This window comes from Microtus pennsylvanicus, chromosome 15 (genome assembly GCF_037038515.1).
Source record: "Microtus pennsylvanicus isolate mMicPen1 chromosome 15, mMicPen1.hap1, whole genome shotgun sequence".
NCBI lineage: Eukaryota > Metazoa > Chordata > Mammalia > Rodentia > Cricetidae > Microtus > Microtus pennsylvanicus.
The window spans coordinates 11,422,322-11,443,956 of NC_134593.1; the positions used below are offsets into that span (position 1 = coordinate 11,422,322).

At 45.3% G+C, this 21,635-nt stretch overlaps 1 pseudogene; it reads left to right on the forward strand.

The window, feature by feature from the left end:
* Nucleotides 1-7,409: 7,409 nt before the first annotated feature.
* On the forward strand, nucleotides 7,410-17,072 carry LOC142836121 (high mobility group protein B2 pseudogene; annotated as a pseudogene).
* Nucleotides 17,073-21,635: the final 4,563 nt, after the last annotated feature.

The window sequence follows — 21,635 nt, forward strand, 5'->3', positions numbered from 1 at the left end:
GCTGTTTTACAATATCTGCCTAGATACCTTCTGATTGGCTTAATAAAGAACTGAATGGCCAATAACTAGGCAGGAGAGGATAGGTGGGACTTCCGGAGAGAGAGGAAGTTTGAGGAAGAGTCTGAGAGGTGGGGATTTTCACCAGCTAGACACAGAGCAAGTGGGATGTACAGTATGAAGGAGAGGTAACGAGCCAGAATGTAGATTAATATAAACAGGTTAATTTAAATTATAAGAGCTACTTGGGAATAAGCCTATGCTAAAGCCAAGCATTCCTTACTAAGAAGTCTATCTGTCATTTGGGAACTGGTGGTCCAACGAAGGTGCAACTACAGTGTTCTGCCTAGGTGAACCGACTGGATTTCTACCCTGCCCTAATCTTGCATATCATTGAGGACAAGTTGTCTGCAGGACAGAAATTCCTCTTCAGGTAGCCTAGCCAAATCTAATTTGATGTAAGATGAAGCCAGAGTGACCCCCAAATCAAATCCAACCTCATATAACCTAATTTCCATATTAAGTCACAGTAACTACCAGCTGCCAAGACAAGAAGCACCAGACCATAAAAGGAGTTCCGGGTGTCCTTACAGCCTAAGGAAATAAGGACCTATGTTTGCTTCCCTCAGCCTGTCCTCCTCCACATTTCTTCTACTTTTATCTAACTGACCTTTCCTCAAAGAGCTGGAGAAGGTGTGTGGGGGCCTTGCCTGCTTCTCCCCTCCTTGACCACTTGAATAAACTTGTGTTGCTTAATTTCATTTTATCTTCCTGGCTTTGTGATATCATGGACGAAGATCTCACCCTTACTAGGGGTCCAACAGTTGGGGGGTCACAGATGCACTGTATTAAACGTCTCCTCATTGTTGGGGTGCCTACATGTGAGGCTGTCAGTCTTCCTTTGTAGCCACCCTAACAGTGTGAAGTGACTGTAATTTGCATCTCCCTGAAGAGAGAGGATCCTGGGCTGCTGACAACACAGTTTCCTTTCCCTGTGAAAGTCTCACCAATTTTAAGTTAATCCTTGTCCATTGACGTAAGGAGTTGGTCAAGTGTATTGTTCTATTTGGAGATGTGTTTATTAATGTTGTTGTTTTTTGACATAGGAGCTAGCTCATCTAGACCAGGCTGGCTTCTGCTCTCAATGTAGCCAAGAAAGAGCTTTAGCTTTTGATCCTCCTGCCTTACCTCCTAAATTCTGGGGTTACAGACAGGCAGCACCCACCCTACGTGGCACATTCTGTATTGAGGACCAAACCCAAGGCTGCATGTGTTAGGCAAACACTGTACCCACTGAGCTATAATAACTGGCCCTGGTGGGGTTTTTGTTTTAATTTGTGGGCATATAGATATTTGTTGAAAATACTATTGTTTTCCTTTTGACTTACCTTTCTGTTGTCCATATAAAAAAAGGATCTTTTTTGAAGGATAAGAGAATTTGTTTTGTTTTGGTAAGTATTGAATTTTTTAAATTTTTTTTACATACTAATTCCAGTTCCCCTTCCCTTCCATCTTCCCTTTATCCTACCCCCACCTGCTCCTCAGAGAGGGTAAGGCCTCCCATGGTAGAGGAGGCGGGTCTATGAATTCTGTCACATCACCACATTGAGGCAGGACCAAGGCCCTCCCCCTTGTGTCTAGGCTGAGCAAGGTTTCTCTTCATAGGAAATGGGCTCCAAAAAGCCAGGTCATTCATTGGGGATTGCTCCTGGTCCCCCCTGCATTCAGGAGGCCTACATAGGTCCTATGCAGGCTCCCCAGTTGTCAGTCTGGACTCGGTGATCTTCCACTAGTTCAGGTCAGCTGTTTGTGTGGGTTTCCCCGTCATGGTCTTGACCCTTTCTCTGTCTCTGACTGGACTCCGGGAGCTCTGTCCAGTGTTTAGTTGTGGATCTCTGCATCCGCTTCCAGCAGTTATTAGATGAAGGTTTCAGGAGATCTTGTCTATGTCCCCTTCCTAGGTGAATCCATATGTGTATGTCTCTTAGGTTGTAGACGGTAGACTGACCATCTTTTGTTTATTTCTAATATCCAGTTATGAGTGAGCACATACCATATTTGTCTTTCTGGGTCTGGGTTAACTCACTCAGCATGGTTTTTTCCATTTCAGTCCATTTGCCTGCAAATTTCAAGAAGTCATTGTTTTTTTACCTCTGAGTTATACTCCATTGTGTAAATGTGCCACATTTTCTTTCTTTCTTTCTTTCTTTCTTTCTTTCTTTCTTCCTTCCTTCCTTCCTTCCTTCCTTCCTTCCTTCCTCCCTCCCTCCCTCCCTCCCTCCCTCCCTCCCTCCCTCCCTCTCTCTCTCTCTTTCTTTCTTTCTTTCTTTCTTTCTTTCTTTCTTTCTTGTTTGTTTATTTGAGACAGGGCTTTGGAGCTATCCTGGAACTCAGTCTGTAGAGCTGGCCCCAAACTCACAGACATCCACTTGCCGTTGCCTCCCGAGTGCTGGGATTAAAGGTATATGCCACCACCACCAGGCATACCACATTTTCTATATCCATGCTTTGGTTGACATCTAGGTTGTTTCCAGGTTCTGGCTATTATGAATAATGCTGCTATGAACATAGCTGAACACATGTCCTGTGGCAGGATTGAGCATCCTTTGGGCATATGTCCAAGAGTGGTATTGCTAGGCCTTGAGGTAGATTGATTCCCAATTTTCTGAGAAACTGCCATACTGATTTCCAAAACAGCTGTACAAGTTTGCACTCCCACCAGCAATGGAGGAGTGTTCCCCTTACTCCACATCCTTTCCAGCATAAGCTATCATTGGTGTTTTTGTTCCTAGCCATTCTGACAGGTATAAGATGGAATCTCAGCATTGTTTGATTTGCATTTCCCTGATGGCTAAGAATGTTGAGCAGCAATTCCTTAAATTTCTTTTAACCATTTGAGTCTCTTCTGCTGATAATTCTCTGTTTAGATCAATATCCTATTTTTAATTGGATTATTTGGTATTTTGGTGTCTAGTTTCTCGAATTCTTTATATATTTTGGAGATCAGACCACTGTCAGATATGGGGTTGGTGAAGATCTTTTTCCATTCTAAAAGATGCCATTTTGTCTTGTTGACCATGTCCTTTGCATTACACAAACTTCTTAGCTTCAAAGAGTCCCATTTATTAATTGTTTTTTTTTTAAAAAATATTTATTTATTTATTTATTATGTATACAATATTCTGTCTGTGTGCATGTCTGCAGGCCAGAAGAGGGCACCAGACCTCTTTACAGATGGTTGTGAGCCACCATGTGGTTGCTGGGAATTGAACTCAGGACCTTTGGAAGAGCAGGCAATGCTCTTAACCACTGAGCCATCTCTCCAGCCCCCATTTATTAATTGTTGCTCTCAGTGTCTGTGCTACTTGTGTTTTCTTTAGGAAGTGGTCTTCTGTAGCATGAGTAATAAAAACCCAAGGCCGGGCGATGTTGGTGCACGCCTTTAATCCCAGCACTCAGGAGGCAGAGGCAGGCGGATCTCTGTGAGTTCGAGACCAGCCTGGTCTACAAAGCTAGTTCCAGGATAGGAACCAAAACCACAGAGAAACCCTGTCTCGAAAAAACCAAAAAAACAACAATAACAACAACAACAAAAAAAAAAACAGAGACAGATATTAGGGTTCAACCTGAAGATCAGAAAAGCAAAACAGCCAAGCTACTAGAGAGTTCTTACCTCCAAGAAATCCTCAGACCAAAAGAGAGGGAGTTTCTGTCTCATCCTGCCTTATATTCCTCTCTAGTTATGGGACGAAAGCCATGTGACTCCCGAGTGCTGGGATTAAAGGTGTATGACACCACTGCCTGGCCTCTACGGCATAGTTTTACCTTTTGGTCTTCAGGCAAGCTTTATTTACAAAACATAAATAAAATATCACTATAGTTTCCTGTGCCAATGCAGTCAACCATACTTCCCACTTCCTCTTCTATCAGGGTCAGTGTGGTTGGTTTTACATGGAGGTCTTTGATCCGTTTCAACTTGAGTTTTGTGCATGACAATAGATATGGGTCTGTTTGCATTCTTCTACATGTCGACTGTCAGTTATGCCAGCAACATTTGTTGAAGATGCTTTCTTTTCTTCATTGTATAATTTTAACTTCTTTGTCATAGGTGTGTGGATTAATATCAGGGTCTTTGATTCATTTCCATTGGTCCACTTATCTGTTTTTATGCCAATACCAAGCTGTTTTCATTACTGTAGCTCTATAGTAGAGTTTCAAGTCAGGGATTGTGATGCCTCTAGAAGTTCCTTTATTGTACAAGATTGTTTTTCTGTATGAAGTTTTTTTTCATTACTGTAGCTCTATAGTAGAGTTTGAAGTCAGGGATGGTGATACCTCCAGAAGTTCCTTTATTGTACAGGATTTGTTTTTCTGTATAAAGTTGAGAATTGTTCTTTTGGGGTCTGTGAAGAATAGTGTTGGGATTTAGAGGGGGATTGCATTGAATGTGTAGATTGCTTTTAACAAGAGTGACATTTTTACAGTGTTAATCCTACCTATCCAAGAACATGGGAGATATTTCCATTTTCTGATATCTTCTTCAATTTCTTTCTTCAAAGAGAATCTAGACTTTTTTATCTTATTTATTTATTTATTTATTTTGAGACAGGATCTCACTTTATAGCCTTGAGTATCTTGGAACTCACTACACAGACTAGGGATGGTCTTGAACTCACAGAGATCCACTTGCCTCTGCCTTGCAAGTTCTGGGATTAAAGGTGTACACCACCACACCTGACATCTACCATAGTTTTTTAAGATGGGGCCCTACCTATCTGAACCATAGAAGTTTGCTTCATGAATCTCTGTTTTGGTAGCATAGCTTGCTTACACTGCAAATCGTGAGTCATAAATGAAAGTCTTCCACCATTATTCCATTTGTTTGTTGAGGGTATATGCAGGTCTGTGTGTGGCTATGAGCACACATGTGTGCATGTGTGTGAAGGTCAAAGGTCAGCTTCAGGCGTGGTGGAGCCATCTTCCTTGCTTTGTGAGACAGGATCTCCTCTGTGTGGCCTGAACCCCACTGCTTAGGCCAGGCTGGCTAGCCAGTGAGTTCCGGGAATGCATCTGCTTCTGCCTCCCGCAGCACTGGGGTTGCAAGTGTATACTGCAAGGCTTTGTTTGGTTTTGTTTGTTTGGTTTTTTAAGGCAGGGTTTCTCTGTATAGCAGCCCTGGCTCTCCTTGGAACTCACTTTGTAGACCAGGCTGGTCTTGAACTCACGAAGACCCACCTACCTCAAGGTTTGTGTCACCACCACATTGCAGCTTTTACATGGGTTCTGTGGATGGGACTCAGATATGTGTGTGTATTCATAAACTGTGACTATGGAGGTTTCGGGGCTGAGATCAAGAAACTTCCTCAATCGCCCTTCCACTTTAGTCAGTGAGGTAGGGTCTCTCCATAACACTCGGAGATCACCAGTATGGCTGACCTTTGGTGGAGGAGGTCCTTCTGTCAATGTGTTGCTTTCATTGGTTAATGAATAAGAAAAACCTGCCTTGGCTTAATAGGGCAGAGTTTAGGTAGGCGGAGTAGACAGAACTGAATTCTGGGAGGAAGAAAGCAGAGTCAGGGAGGAACACCATGGAGCCGCCAGAGACAGACATACCGAATCTCTTCTGGTAAGCCACTGCCAGGTGGCGATATACAGATTAATAGAAATGGATTAAATCAAGATGTGAGAGTTAGCCAATCAGAGGCTAGAGCAAATGGGCCAAGCAGTGTTTTAATTAATACAGTTTCTGTGCAGTTATTTCGGGGCTAAGCTAGCCAGGCAATATCGGTAACTCATCTACAATTTAAATCTGCTGTTTAGCTGGGCATGGTGGCCCACGCCTTTAATCCCAGCAGAGGAGGCAGAGGCAGGAGGATCTCTGTGAATTCTAGGCTAGCCTGGTCTACACAATGAATTCCAGAAGAGCCAAGGCTTTGTAGAGAGACAGTATCTCAAGTAAACAAACAAGCAAAGATATGCTATTTACCGGACCCCTGTAGTGACAGAACTGGGCAGGCTTCACAGGAAGATCTATCTGTAAGTTGTGAGTCAGCCTGGACTGCAAGGTGAGCCCCGAGTATAGGCCACACAGCAAAAGCCTGTGTCAACTCCTCACCTTTTTTTTTTTGCTCTGCGATTAATTATTCAATTAGATCATAAAATCATGTGCACACATGTGTTAGAGGTAGATGCGAGAGTCACAGGAGGAAAAAACTTAGAGGTTTTGGCACTTTGGTCTTTCGTGTTTCCTGTTTAGATGATACAAACACCAGTGTTTCTTAGCATAGACAAGCACGTACTGATGCCTGAGCAGCTTAAAAATAGCCACAAAAGGGCGGGCCCCAGCACCTCTCGGGATATTCCACTTATCCTGGGGCCTCTCCCTGGTACAGCTGTGTACAGTCTATCTTTAGACTCCCCTGCTTCCCCTTCTGGGCCTTGGTCCTCTCTCCCGGGTCTGTCAGAGGGACTTGCTGCCTCAGGATGGCCAGCGTGGCCCCATACCCTGGCCCGCCCTCCGTGGAATATGGACTTGTCCCTAAAGCGGAAGTTTTTCCCATCTTTTCACTTCTCCCCAGAACTCAATAAAGGTAAAGACTCAATAAAGGGGCAGGACAGAAGCAGAGGCCAAGGCACAGAGTCCAGATGAATCAGCCTGGGCAGCAATGGTGAGAGCCTTTCTGAGAAATAAAAAGAAAGTGGGGTGCAGAGCAGTCCAGGGCACTTACCTAGCACACAGGGTCCTGGGTTCCAACCTGAGCAGCCAGTCTGGTGGCTTCCACGCCTGGAAGGTGGGAGCAGGGGGCTAAGAAGTTCAAGGCCACTGTTGCATACGTAACAAGTTTGAACCCAACTAGAGATGCAGACTGGCTGGCCAGTGAGTTCCAGGAATGCATCTGCTTCTGCAAGTGTGTACTGCAAGGCTTTGTTTGCTTTGCTTTGCTAGGTTGGTTTTCCAAGACAAGGGTTCTCTGTATAGTAGCCCTGGTTGTCCCTGGAACTCACTCTGTAGACCAGGCTGGCCTTGAACTCACAGAGATCCACCTGCCTCTGCCTCCCGAGTGCTGGGATTAAAGGCATGCACCACCACCACCGGTGGAACTAAAGCTTCTCATTCCTCCTATTTACACTGGAATGTGTGTGCCTCACGAGGGAAGACCTCCAACTGTAGAATACTGAACTAAGAAGAAAAAGAGAACAGCTGAGGCTGGGCGGTGTTATTTAAAAGGAGGTTTGTTGAGCTCCCACTTCTGGAGGCTGAGCTTGGCTACGGTGAGGTCCTCATGGTGGGTGGTACCACAATAATGGAAGTCCAGGTGGCAGAGAGATGATGTGGGTGTGAGAGATGCCAAAGAGGCTGCCAAGGAGCTAGGCAAATTCTCTGAAAGTAACCCTTCTCGAGGAGCCAGTTCTCGCCGGAGCTTGGGGAAGGAAGTGTCCGTGTCGGCCTCGGAGGGACGCGCTCGCGCCAGATAGCGATGGGCAAGGGAAACCCCAAAAAGCCGCTGGGCAAGATGTCCTTGTATGCCTTCTTCGTGCAGACGTGCCGCGAGGAGCACAAGAAGAAGCACCCCAACTCGTCGGTCAACTTCGCCGAGTTCTCCAAGAAGTGCTCCAAGAGATGGAAGACCATGTCTGCAAAGGAAAAATCGAAGTTCGAAGATTTGGCCAAGAGCGACAAAGCTCGCTATGAGAGGGAGATGAAGAATTACGTTCCTCCAAAAGGTGATAAGAAAGGAAAGAAAAAGGATCCTAATGCTCCAAAAAGACCACCGTCTGCCTTCTTCCTGTTTTGCTCTGAACATCGCCCAAAGATCAAAAGTGAACACCCAGGCCTGTCTATTGGAGATACTGCAAAAAAATTGGGTGAGATGTGGTCTGAACAGTTGGCCAAAGATAAACAACCCTGTGAGCAGAAGGCAGCTAAACTAAAGGAGAAATATGAAAAGGACATTGCTGCATACCGTGTCAAGGGCAAAAGCGAAGTAGGAAAAAAGGGTCCTGGTAGGCCAACAGGCTCAAAGAAGAAGAATGAACCAGAAGAGGAGGAAGAGGAGGAGGAGGAGGAGGAGGAGGAGGAAGAAGAAGAAGAAGAAGAAGAAGAAGAAGAAGAAGAAGAAGAAGAAGAAGAAGAAGAAGAAGAAGAAGAAGAAGAAGAAGAAGAAGAAGAAGAAGAAGAAATGGCTGTCCTAAAATGTGTGGAGTGTATGTGCTCAGGCAACTTATTTTGCTAAGAATGTGAAATTCAAGTGCAGCTCAACATTAGCTTCAGTATAAAAACTGTACAGATTTTTGTATAGCTGATGAGATTCTTTGTAGAGAAAATACTTTTGTAAAAAAGGAGTTTGTAGCTTTTTGGGGGGCTACAACATACAGTTAGATTTAAAGCTTTTGATGTTGAATGTTCCTAAATATTTAATGGTTTCTTTAATTTCTTATGGTAGCACAGCAAACATACATAGGAATTTGTATTACCAGTAAATTTTTTTAGGATGTTGCATTTTCTCTTGTTATTTTTTTTTTAAAAAAATTGTAATAAAATAATGTATACTAAAAAAAAAAGAAGAAAGTAACCCTTTTCCATGGAGACTATGTTGATTGATCCCTTCTCAGGCAGGCCCTAAAGACAGCAGCCCCTCTCCAGACTCCACCTCTTAAATATCCTTCAACCTGGATACCCCAGCACTCAGGACAACCTCCAGCACAGGCACGTGGGAGGCACGCCCGAGCCTGGACACATTTCCAGCACGGGCACGCGTGGAAGGCATGCCTGAGTCTGGACTCAACTCCTGTGCCAGCACAGGCACGCGTGGGAAGCACACCCGAGTCTGGACTCACCTCCAGCACAAGCACGTGTGGGAGGCACACCTGAGTCTGGACACATTTTCAGCACGGGCACGCGTGGGAGGCACGCCTGAGTCTGGACTCTCACCTCCAACACAGGCATGCGTGGGAGGGATGCCCAAGTCTGGACACACTTCCACACAGGCACGCGTGGGAGGCACGCCCAAGTCTGGACTCACCTCCAGCACAGGCACGCGTGGGAGGCACGCCCAAGTCTGGACTCACCTCCAGCACAGGCACGCGTGGGAGGCACACCCGAGTCTGGACTCACCTCCAACACAGGCACGCGTGGGAGGGATGCCCGAGTCTGGACACACTTCCAGCACAGGCACGCGTGGGAGGCACGCCCGAGTCTGGACTCACCTCCAGCACAGGCACGCGTGGGAGGCACGCCTGAGTCTGGCAGACCCCTTGAGGACCTTTATGCCAGATAAACCTACTACTCTCATTGTTCCTTAAGAAAAAATGTTATAAATGAATAGATTGTACAAATTACTGAAAAGCGAATGGCAGTCTAGAAGGTGAGGTGTAAATTCTAACTCACCAAGTTTCCTTTTCTCAAGGTAAAATAACACAATGCCCACCGAAGACCATTCCACACCAAGAAAGACAATCTTCTCTATCAGCACTGCTGGGAAACTGGGTATCTGCACGCAGTGGAATGAAACTGGGCTCTGACCTTATACCATGTGTAAAATATGAACTCAAAGTGGATCTAAGACTTCAATATCAGAGCTAACTCTGAAACTCTTAGGAAAGCAACATAGATCCAAAGCTTAGTGATGAAGCCAGGCAGTGGTGGCGCATGCCTTTAATCCCAGCACTCAGGAGGCAGAGGCAGGCAGATCTCTGTAAGTTCGAGGCCAGCCTGGCCTACAAGAGCTAGTTCCAGGACAGGCTCCAAAGCAACACACAGAGAAACCCTGTCTTGGAAAACAAACAAACAAACAAACAAAAAAGAATCTTGGTGATGCCGGTTTGGCCATACAGTCTTGAACAGCAGCACATGCTCACAACCCTGCTGCTCTTGTGAAATAAACACAGCAATCGTCCTCATCCCTCCCACCTGCAGGACACTGTGCCTTGGTTCATGGGGACCTGGCACCAGGTGTAGTCTAGACTGCTCTGGGAAACTGGAGGAGGCTGCTCATGTTGCCGATGACACACAATGTGGGTGCTATATGCAACCCTGCTGTTCTTAGTAGAGAAAACGCCCGGCAATTGGAACACGTGTCTGGATGGCTCACTGCCGAGGCCGCCTCCGTGGGAGGAAGTGGGGAACAGTCTTTCTGGATTCCAGGGAAATTAAGAAGTAGAAAACCACTTGCAGAAGGAAGGAAGGAAAAATCCAGGACCTCTCTCTAGGCACTCAACTACTTTCTACAACCTCGTGCAAAAGGAAACATTATTTCCTTCAGGCCCTGAGAAAGGGGGTGTCCGAGGAAGTGCCACTGGCTCTCACCAATGGAAATGAACGGCCTGTTGTGGGCATTAGATGTGGGAGTTAGACCTGACCTCACCTCCAGTACTGTGGCTAAGGGCAAGTGCACGGAGTCCTAGGGTTCATCAGGGATGGTCACACTTAGTTCGCAGGCCTCCCATGGACTCAAAGCCATCTGGGGTTCCAGAACAAGGCGGTGTAGATTAGACTGGGTAACCCTGCCATTTGTCTTCATAAACTTTATTAGTAACTTCCTGGTTTTGATTAGGCCCCTATTAGTTGGTTTCTAAGGTAAGATTGGCCTTCAGTTTTCAAGTGTTTTTTTCCTCATTTTGTTTTGTTTTCTGAGACAGGGTCTTCCACAGACGAGGCTAGCCTTGAGCTCATCCTGGTGCCTCTTTCTTTCCCGAGTGCTGAATTGGACAGGGACCACCACATCCAGCTTCTACGAGGCAATTCGTTTATGGATCAAGTTTCCTAACACCTCCTCTAAAACACAAGTCTTTTTTCCACAAAGGGGGAATTGGCTTCTGGAGATTTCTGATTAGTAAACACTAAACATGTGTGCCCTTCCCTATCAGATTTTTTTTTTTTTTTTTTTTTTTGTTTTTCGAGACAGGGTTTCTCTGTGGTTTTGGAGCCTGTCCTGGAACTAGCTCTTGTAGACCAGGCTGGTCTCGAACTCACAGAGATCCGCCTGCCTCTGCCTCCCGAGTGCTGGGATTAAAGGCGTGCGCCACCACCGCCCGGCCCCTATCAGATTTTTAACTTAAACTCACTCCTTTTTTAAAGAGCTAAGTTCTTTTCATTGTTCCCAAAAAATGTTTTTAAGTAACTCGGACTGGGGGTGTACTCAGTGGGGGAACCCTTGCCTAGACTAAGAAAAACCTTTGATTGATCACAAACAATCACACCCTCTCTTTCTCTCACATATACCCTCACACTCCAACACACGTATACCACACTCTCTCACATACACCACACTCAGACACACTCATATGCACACATACACACTCCTCACACTCACACACATACACAGACCATACACTCACATATAGTCACACACCCACACACTCTACACACTCACACACACTCACATACACTACACAAACAAATCCCCTTAATTTCCGCAGTGTGGTGAACCTTCTCCAGTCTCATCTGCGGGAAACCCATGCCACGCGAGTCAGCCAAAAGGACCATGCTTACTGTGTGACTTCCATTTTTAGACCCCAAACAAGCATTCTCTGACGAGTCATTTTAACCAGACTCTCTGACAGGTACAGCAAAATATTTCCAAATGAAGACACTTTCTCCTTGCTTAGGCCTGTGACATCATGTGAGTCTTTGGTCCCAGTTAACTGTTCAGTGGTCCATCTTTATACCCCTAATGGGATGTCCCCAGCCTGTGTTATGTTCAGATGAAGAGTAATTTAATCAAACGCTCCCCTTTCTAGATAAACAAAGCCAGAGCTTTGATATGGGCTAAATCTACCCTAATTGCATTATTTTTCTACAAAATATATTAAATAAATCCTAAGAGAGCATATGTTGGGAAAGCCCGTGCCCAGTGACTTCAGTACTTTCTCATTAACTATTTGTTAACTCCTGCTCTTAGAGTTTGTGTTATGAATTCATTGGGAGAGAGAGAACCAGATCTGGTTCTAATTTCCAAGACCATCTCTAATTATAAATAAGCCGTTCGTCACAGAATCTTAGACAAGAGGCTGAGGTGCCTCCCAGCTGAGCCCAGGGCAAAGAGGACCACTCAGGTCAAGAGCGTTTGAGGACAAGGATAGGCCAGAGAGCTGGCTAATCAAAGCCTCCCAAGAGCATGTGTTCCGCCCAGGACTGTGAGTGGACAAAGGGGGCCTAGGAGGAAAACTACAGCTTAGGCTGGTTTATCTGCAAACCTAAGGTTTGTGAAAACAAGCTTGAAGCCATATATTTAATATATATTAAATATATTTAATTAAATTTTCATTATAACTCACAGTACATACCGTAGATGACATTTCCAGGTTAGGAAGGCAGGGCAACTTAATCCTTTATTAAAGACAAATAAAACACTTTAAGAGGAAAGATCACACTGATAGATTCCATTGAACTGGCTCCTGGAATAGATGAGTTTGTTCAATGTTAAGTTCCATCGTCGAGAAATACAGGCTGTGGCATCTGAAGAGACATGGTTATAGTGTATGCTGTTGACTTTCAAATGGTTCAGAAAGCGTGTGTGTGTGTGTGTGTGTGTGTGTGTGTGTGTGTGTGTGTGTGTGTTGCAGTGCTAGGAATCAAACCCGGGGACTTGTATATGGTAGGCCAACTCTCTACCACTGAGCTAACTCTCTAGCCCCACGGGAAGAGAAAGGTGTGGGGAGTGTCTCCATTGTGGAGCACTTGAGTAGCATTTGTGAAGCCATAGGTTAATCCAAAACACAGAAAACAAATGGAAAAAGAAGGAAAGATAAGAAACGGGACAGAGGGAAGAAGAGCGTGTGCAAGTAAGAAAAAGATAATAAAGTAAATGAGGAGACTAGCTGAAGCCGGGTGGAAGTTCCAAGATGTGCGCGCGTCTGTGGGCACATGTACCTACATGTGTAAGACTTTAAGACAATCCTGAAGCCATTTCTGACAATTCTGAATCCTCTCAGCCTCCGTGCCATAGTGCTTCCCCTCCTCCCCTGGGAACCAAGGACCTAACAGCTACACACGCACGTACTCAGTTCCTGAACAATTACCCATATACGTACGTTTTGATTTGGTCCCCTGGGAAACGGGGTCAAAATGACCTCTTACCTCATCTGATCTGGCAACAGCTCTCCAGCCAATTATTGGTAATAGCCTCTTTGAATAAGCCAATCACAACCCCCCTTGCTTCTGTGGCCTTCTCCTTTAAAAGTAGTCTGTGCCAGCTATTCGAGGTCTCTCAGCTTCCCGAATGCTGGGCGACCCTGTCATGACAGAATTAATAAAATCCTCATGCTTTTGCATCGGCTGTGGTGTGTGAGGTGGTCTCTGGAGGCGACTCCTCCTCAGTGTTTGGACGCTAGAGTCCAACACATGCCCAATATTCTTATTCTTGCAGCTTTTACATAAGCTTGAAGTCACAACCAAATACAAAGCTAAAATCAGCGACACCTACATTTATTCTGGTTTAGAGAAAGTGGTGGTAGCTGCCAAGTTCTTAGCTTTTGGAGGAGGCAGAGTGTACCTGCCTGCTTCTAGGGAGGTTGTTTGAGATTACAATGGCGCCTGCTAGCCTGCACCAGCCAGCCTTCCATTTCTGCAGCGCTGGGAATAACAGGTGTGCCTCATCACACCTCAATCTGATCACAACAGATTTAACTACATGGTAGCTTCCTCGAAGGTCCCATCCAGGGAGCTCAGCATACTATACTCTCTTGGCGCTCTCCTTTGGGTAGGTTTTCTATAATTTTATTAGCCAGTTCTCCAGAGCAGCCAAAGCACACACAATCTCTCTCTTTTCTCTTTTCTCTCTTCTCTCTCTCCCCCTTCCACTCTCTCTTCTCTCTCCTCTCTCTTCCATCCTCTCAATCTCTCCCCTCCTCTCTCTCCCCCTCCTCTTTCTCTCCTCCATGCCCTGCTGCAGTTTTGGTTTTTTTTTTTTTTTTTTTGGTTTTTCGAGACAGGGTTTCTCTGTGGCTTTGGAGCCTGTCCTGGAACTAGCTCTGTAGACCAGGCTGGTCTCGAACTCACAGAGATCCGCCTGCCTCTGCCTCCCGAGTGCTGGGATTAAAGGCGTGCGCCACCATCGCCCTGCTGCAGTTTTAAGTGGGATTCCTTCCACCATGGAGACACTCAGTTCTCCAGTCGTGGCTTTCACTGATGGGGCCCACCTGTCATAAAAGCTTCTACTGAATTAAGTGTTACGTCTTAAAAATACCTTCAGAGCAACACCATGACCAGTGTTTCACCAAACAAACAGTTCAACCTTAGCAGAGTTGAATGGATGGAAAAAAATTAACCATTGGGGGGCCTGGAAACAGGACGGTAGTGAAGCATTGTGGGAAATGGAGCTAACCTTCCATTTGGCCTTAAGGAAAAGCTAACTCCTGAGACAAAGCCTGTGTGAGGCACCCAGGAAATCACCGCAGAACCACCTAAAATGCCAGCACGGAAACCTCCTCGCCAAGGGGCTGGATACCGAGTACAGTGGGGCATGGCAGGCGAGAAGAGTCGGGAAAGAGCTGGCCTGGGAAACAAGGAGGAGGCGGAAGTTAAGGATAAGGTTTCCCTGGAGAGTAGGAGAGCAAGGTTTCCCCAGATGTAATCAATTAATTCTTTCTCAAAAAAATAAAATAAAACAAGAACCTACAGGACCCTTCAGCAGGCAATCCTGGCTTTGTGTCCTTCTCAGTGGTCATCCTTGACTAATAAATCCAGTTTACAACAGAACCTTCCTACTGTAAAAGACCACAGAATTGGAAACCTGGTTTACAGTTGTCTAATTGTTTTAATTATTTAAATATGTGGGAAACTTTTTGCCTTGAAGAGAATTGCTACATTAATTCATTAATTCAATTTTGTTAATTTTTTCCCCTGAGTAAGTTTTCAGACCTTTGGATGACCTATTATTGATGACCTATTATTTTATGGTTTTGCCATGGCTTTCTTCATCGACGACTTGAGCATAATTTAAGAAGAGATTCTAATCACCACAGCTAATTAGCAAGAAAGGTAAGTGCTGACATGATTCCATTTTACCTAAATACGAGTTTTGAAAGTAATGACTCCCAGATGGACAGGAAATTGCCTCTGGGACAGCTGGAGCTGGAGAAGCACGCGCCACTGAAGGAGGCTGCTGAAGCCCAGAACTCAAAGCACCTCAAATTCTTAAACTTTTTTTTGTTTTGTTTTGTTTCAAGACAGGGTTTCTCTGTAGCTTTGGTGCCTGTCCTGGAACTAGCTCTTGTAGACCAGGCTGGCCTCGAACTCACAGAGATCCACCTGCCTCTGCCTCCCGAGTACCGAGATTAAAGGCGTGCACCACCGCCCGACAAATTCTTAAACATTTTTAAACTCAATCTTAGAATGATTGGAAACATTCTAGAATCATAGGCCTTTGAAGTTAACAGCTCTTCCATAGGAGAGACAAAAATTGTTGCACCATTGGAGACATGGGATTTCCTTTCAAATCTGAGGCAATGCCACGAGTCGAGGGGACTCACTCACCCGAGCAGTCTCGTGACTTGTGTATGTAATGCATAAACAAAGCTGCAGCCTGAGCAACCTCACGACGCACTTGAAAGTATTTGCTCAATCAACAATCGTTTATTATGTGCCTAGTCATTGCTAAACTTCACATTTATTGCGTGTGGAGGGGGACAGGTGCACAAGGTGAAGAGGTCAGCGGGCAACTTTCAAGAGTTGGCTCTCTCCTTGCACCATGTGAGTTCCAGGGATTGAACTCGGGTCGTCAGGCTTGGTGGCAAGCACCCTTACCTGCTGAGCCATCTTGCCAGCCAGCTGAGAAATGTTAAGTGTGTGTTGCAGTTGAACAAGTAGGAGTGCTGAGACAGGGCTCTGGTGCCGGCGGCGCCAGTAGGGAAGGGTTTCTGCTGGCTCTTTCCAGAGAGGTCTGGAACCACAACAGGCAGGTTCCATGGACTTGTTCAGCTTCTGAGACCTCTTCTGATTCTCCAGGAACATTCTGTCGAGAATTGTTGCGTGATGTTTTACTCCTTCACTCTTTTGACTGTTTGGGGGTAAGGGAGTACCACCCAGCTCCCAAATAAATCACACATAGAGGCTTGTTCTTACATAGGAATGCCCAGCCTTAGCTTAGCTTGTTTCTTGGAAACTTTTAACTTAAATTATCTCGATTACCTTTTCCTCTGGGCGTTTTCCTTTTCTCACCAATGTATATCTTACTCCTTGGCTAGCTGGGACAGTGGGAGAGACGTCTAGCCCCCTGCAGCTGCAACAACCCCTTGATTCCCAAGCCCTTCACCTACTCTTATAAAGGGTCCCAGGCAGCTTATTCCTTGGCAGACTCAAGTTTCCATGGGAGAGCAGCTGCCCCTAGCTGAGTACATTAATAAACACAGTCCAGTCTGTCAAGGTCAGACTCTGGTTTTTTTCTACCTTCTGTCTCTTTATGCTGCTCAGAAATCTAACATATGAGTCATGTGTGCTTGAAAACACAGCTTAATGTGCTAATGTTGCAACTGATTATCTAGCACTGCATGATAAATTACCCACAACTTGGTGCTTAAAATAGTTAAGATTAAGGAAACAAAATGAAACAAAACAGCTAACATCTACTGTCCTTATGGCTGAGTCAGGAATCTGGGGAGTCCTGCTCAGGGTCTCTCCTGAGGCAGTCGAGGCTGGAGCTGCTGTCATTTGAAAGCAACACTGAGATTAGAAGACTTTTCCTTTTTTAAAAAAAAATATTTATTCATTATGTATACAATATTCTGTCTGTGTGTATGCTCGAAGGCCAGAAGAGGGCACCCATTACAGATGGTTGTGAGCCACCATGTGGTTGCTGGAATTGAACTCAGGACCTTTGGAAGAGCAGGCAATGCTCTTAACCTCTGAGCCATCTCTCCAAGTCGCAGCTCCTATGACAGCTGCAGTTGGAAACGGGCTTAGCGAAAGGACTTTCCTCTCCCGGGGCAAACACTCCAGAATGCTGCTTCAGTGTTTCCAGCAGCGCCCCCTAACCTCCCCCCGAGTGGACATGGACAATCCACCTGAGAGGGAACAAGAAGGCCCCAATGCCTTTTACAACCTAGACTCAGGAGTCACAACTTGTCGCTCCGTGTAGAGGGCACAAGGTCCTTGCGTTCACAGATGTGAAGCATGCGGGGTTGTTTGTCCCTGGTTTCCACCCAGAAGGCTGGGAATGTGTGTGGTTAATAGACTGGTGACCTGTGTTATCCGTAGAGCCAGGACACACCTGGCTCTCCCAAACTCTAATGTTAATCCCAGACTCTTCCTCCCTAGACCTTTTATCTCAAGCACTACGTCTCAGGCAGTAAGAGATGGGAGATGTCGCGTGTACTTTCCAAACGGGAGAGGAGGTGGCTCACAGCCTGGTGTTTTGCTCTCTATGTACAGCCAAGCCACATCTGTCCCCTACCCCAGACTCCTGTTTATTTCAGCCATCCATCCTAGACTCATATCTTGAGCATTGTTTCTCAGTCAATAGAATCCATCTTTAGGGAAGAAGTCACAGGTGCTTTGAGAAGAGTTTCAAGGTAAACACGTCTTAAGCTTTGTGGTGCACATGGGCTCGAGTTCATTATCATCAGGAAACTCTTTTCCAATATGGTGCTGTGCTTAAATATGCCTAAAATAAACGGCCAGAGACAGACTCTAGAAGTCTGAACCAACACTGGCTGAGTCGTGTTGAACCAGGCTTCCTTCTTGCCTCGCGTGGATCTGCACTGCCGACTGTGATGTTTGAAGAGGCTTCCCACACTTCTGCCGTATTTCACTAGGTGGAGAGTGGTGGGATTAGGGCTCATGTCTTTAAAAGAACCAGACATTTTATGGCCAAATTTAAATGGCACCACAGTAGCTTCCTATGTAGAATGGTGTCTTAGGGTTTCTACTGCTGTGAAGAGACACCGTGACCAGGAAAACATTTCACGGAGGTGGTGGCTTACAGTTTCAGAGGTTCAGTCTATTATCATCACAGCGGGGAGCATGGCAGTTGCAGGCAGCAGGAAGTAGACTGAGACACTAGGTGTGGGTGAGCATATGAGACCTCAAAGCCCGCCTCCACAGTGACGCACTTCTTCCAACAAGACCACACCTCCTAATAGTGCCACTCTGGTGGGGGCCGTTTCCTTTCAAATCTCCACAAATGGAGATGGAAATGGTAATACCTTATTGTGTTAAATGACCGTCTGTTAACTGTTTACAGTGGTGGCATCTAAGCACTAGCTACTGTATTTGTGCAAATTTATATTCTCCCCCATCAACTCTCCTGACACACCAACATCACCCAACCTCTCTGAATTCCTCACCTTCCCCGAGGAAGCTATGGAAACATCTTTGTACTGCACGCTCTGCTCTGGCTTCCTGAAGTTTTAAGTTGCATTTATATGAGTGTTTATATCTGTGCACTATGTGCATGCCTCGTGCCCTTAGAAGTCAGAAGAGAATGTGAAATCCCCTGATGTAGAGTTACAGTCTCCCGCTGAGACTTTGCCTATTCAACTGCATGGCTCAAGTTCAGTCACAACCTCCAAAGCACAGTGGTAGCCAACAGATACTTTAATAAAGCAGTGGACACCTAAAGCGTCAGGAACACTTCTGAAGAATAATAGGAAGAGCCAGGTGGAGTGGTGCATGCTGGTAATCCCAGCCCTTGAGCAGTGGAAGTAGGAGATTCAGGAGTTCAAGACCAGTCTTGAAAACGTTAGAGTTAAAGATGCCAGCCTGGCTACCTGGGACCTTGTCTCAAAAAAAGAAAGAAAGAAAGAAAGAAAGAAAGAAAGAAAGAAAGAAAGAAAGAAAGAAAGAAGGAAAAACAAAACAGAGGCAAAATCAGAAAAATCAATGAAACAGATCAAATAAATTAGAACAATGTGTTGGTCAGACCTCAGTCTTAGCTAACAATAAATAGTGATTATTCCTATACAAGCCCCAGGCAAATGTTACATTATATATAATATACAATATCTATATAGGATGTTCATGTTCTGTTTTCTCAGTCTACTCTGTTTCCATCACTAATTTAAGTAAGCTAAGTTTAATGATAAATTTATGTTAAAGGCCATAACGTCACTGTGTATGAACACGAGTGACTCTCAGAACTTAGAGAAGTCTGTTTGTTGTTACAGTTTATAAGGCCAAGGCAAAGAAAATCTCCCACACATTAAAAGGTTGGGCTATCCACGTTGATGTCAGTGGCCCGTGTTACTACTGTAGGCCAGGCAGCTGTCTGCGGTAGTCAGGGCTGCCATGGGGGTGGGCTGGGCTGTGTAGACATGGGTTGGTGTCCTCAGGCCTGTGCTGCTGCCTGGGGCTATGATGGTGTTGGTGACCCATGCTGCCACAAAGGCCATGTTGAGGTCCATGGTCTGTACTGCAACCGGAGACCATGAGGTATGTGGCAAGTGCCAACACTAGAAGCCATGTGGAAGTCCGTGACCCAAGTTCCCACTGACTGTAAAGGGCAAGGAGGCTACTTTTGCAGTGGTTTGGATAGATGACTGCAGACTCGCAGTTGAGAAAGAAGGACACAGAGAGCTTCTGTGACAACCCCTAACCCTACCCTACTCCCCATAGAGTTACAGCCTAGACAGAAAGCCATCGAAAAGAACTCTTAAAAAAGTGTGTATAAAGGAGGCCGAGGTGTAGCTCTCTATAGTTGATGGCTTCTGGCAGGGGGTGTGGGTGGGGAAGGGCTCAGCTTTTTTTAAGAGTTTGACCATTGGGAGTTTGACTATGCTCTAGTGATAATATGGGCAACCCAAATTGGACTTGTTTTTTTTTCTTTTTCTTCTTCCCACCCCTGTCAGAGGAGGTCTTACAAGGGTGGGGTGTGTGGACCTGGAAGGACTAGGAAATGAGTGTGGCCAGGGTTCATGATGTAAAACTCCCAAATAATTGATAACAATATTATGTTAAAAAGTTGGGCTATGTTATAGAATATTATTTTAAGATGTGTTATATTTGTTTATGCTGTGGAACATTTGTTTTAGTGATACAAAAATATGTTGCATTCATTTATGTTACATTTGTTTAACTCTGTGAAGCTGTGATTCTTTGCCTGTCTAAAACACCTGGTTGGTCTAATAAAGAGCTAAAGGACCAATAGCAAGGCAGGAGAAAGGATAGGTGGGGGGGGGGGCAGGCAAAGAATAGAAGGAGAAATCTGGAGGAAAAAGAAGGAGCAAGCAAGAACAAGGAGAGGAGGACATCAGGGACCAGCCACCCATCCACCCAACCACCCAGACACCCAACCACACAGACACCCAACCACCCAGACACCAGACACCCAGACACCCAACCAGCCAGACACCCAACCACCGAGACAACCCCCCAGACACCCAACACCCCAGCCACCCAGACACGCAACCACCTAATCAGCCAGACACCCAACCAGCCAGATACCCAGCCAACCAACCACACAGACACCCAACCAGCCAGATACCCAGCCAACCAACCACACAGACAGCCACCAAATAAGAGTGAAAGTAAGATATACAGAAGTAAGAAAAGGTAGTGGGGAGATGGTGGCGATGGTGGCGCACACCTTTAATCCCAGCACTCAGGAGGCAGAGACAGGCAGATCTCTGTGAGTTTGAGGACAGGTCTACAGAGCTAGTTACAGGACAGATTCCAAAGCTACAGAGAAACCCTATCTTGGGGGGGAAAAAGGTAAAATCCCTGAGGCAAAAGTTAGTTAGGATAATTTAAGAAAAACTGGTAAGAAATAAGCCAAGCTAAGAGCATTTATAAGTAAGAATAAGTCTCCATGTGTACTTATTTGGGAGCTGGGTGGTGACCTCCCAAAAGAGTAAAAAGAGTAAACTACCAACTATAGGGTTATCTCACTATTAATGTCTGCAAATGCAACTACTAAAATTAATCCCCTAGACATAAAAATTTTTCTTGATGACCAAAAATGGAAGGGAATCATTTTTAAAACAAATACAAAGTAAATCTTGACCTACTGTGGCTGAGTGGTAACTGTGGCGGACATTCAAGCATGGCCCACTAGAAACAGAGCATGCCGAGAAGTTAAATGTGAACATCTTAGTGTCTTTTTAAATTTATTTTTATTTACTTATTTATTTCGGTTTTTCAAGACAGGGTTTCTCTGTGTAGCCCTGGAACTTGCTCTGTAGGCCAGGCTGGCCTCCAACTCACATAGATCCACCTGTCTCTGCCTCCTGAGTGCTGGGATTAAGGCTTGCGCCACAACTACCTGGCTCATTTTAGTGTTTTTTAATGTTTGTGCTTTGTGTTGTTATTGTTGTCTTTTGAGACAGGCTTTTACTATATAGTCTATACTGGCCTCCAATTTATAATCTTTCTCCCTCAGCCTCTGAGTGCTGGAATTATAGACTTGCGCTATTACACCCAGCTGCAAATATTGTGACTTTTTTTTATTTATTTATGAGGGATGCACATGTGTCATAGAGGTATGTGGAATTCAGAGACCATCTTGCAAGAGGCAATTCTCTCCTGCTATGTGGGTTTAGGATTGAGTTCATCGGGCTTGGTGGCCTTTACTTGTTGATCTATCATGCTGGCCCTGGAAATCTCTTTCTTTCTTTTCTTTTTTTGTTTTTGTTTTTCAAGACAGGGTTTCTCTGTGGCTATTGCGCCTGTCCTGGAACTAGCTCTTGTAGACCAGGCTGGCCTCGAA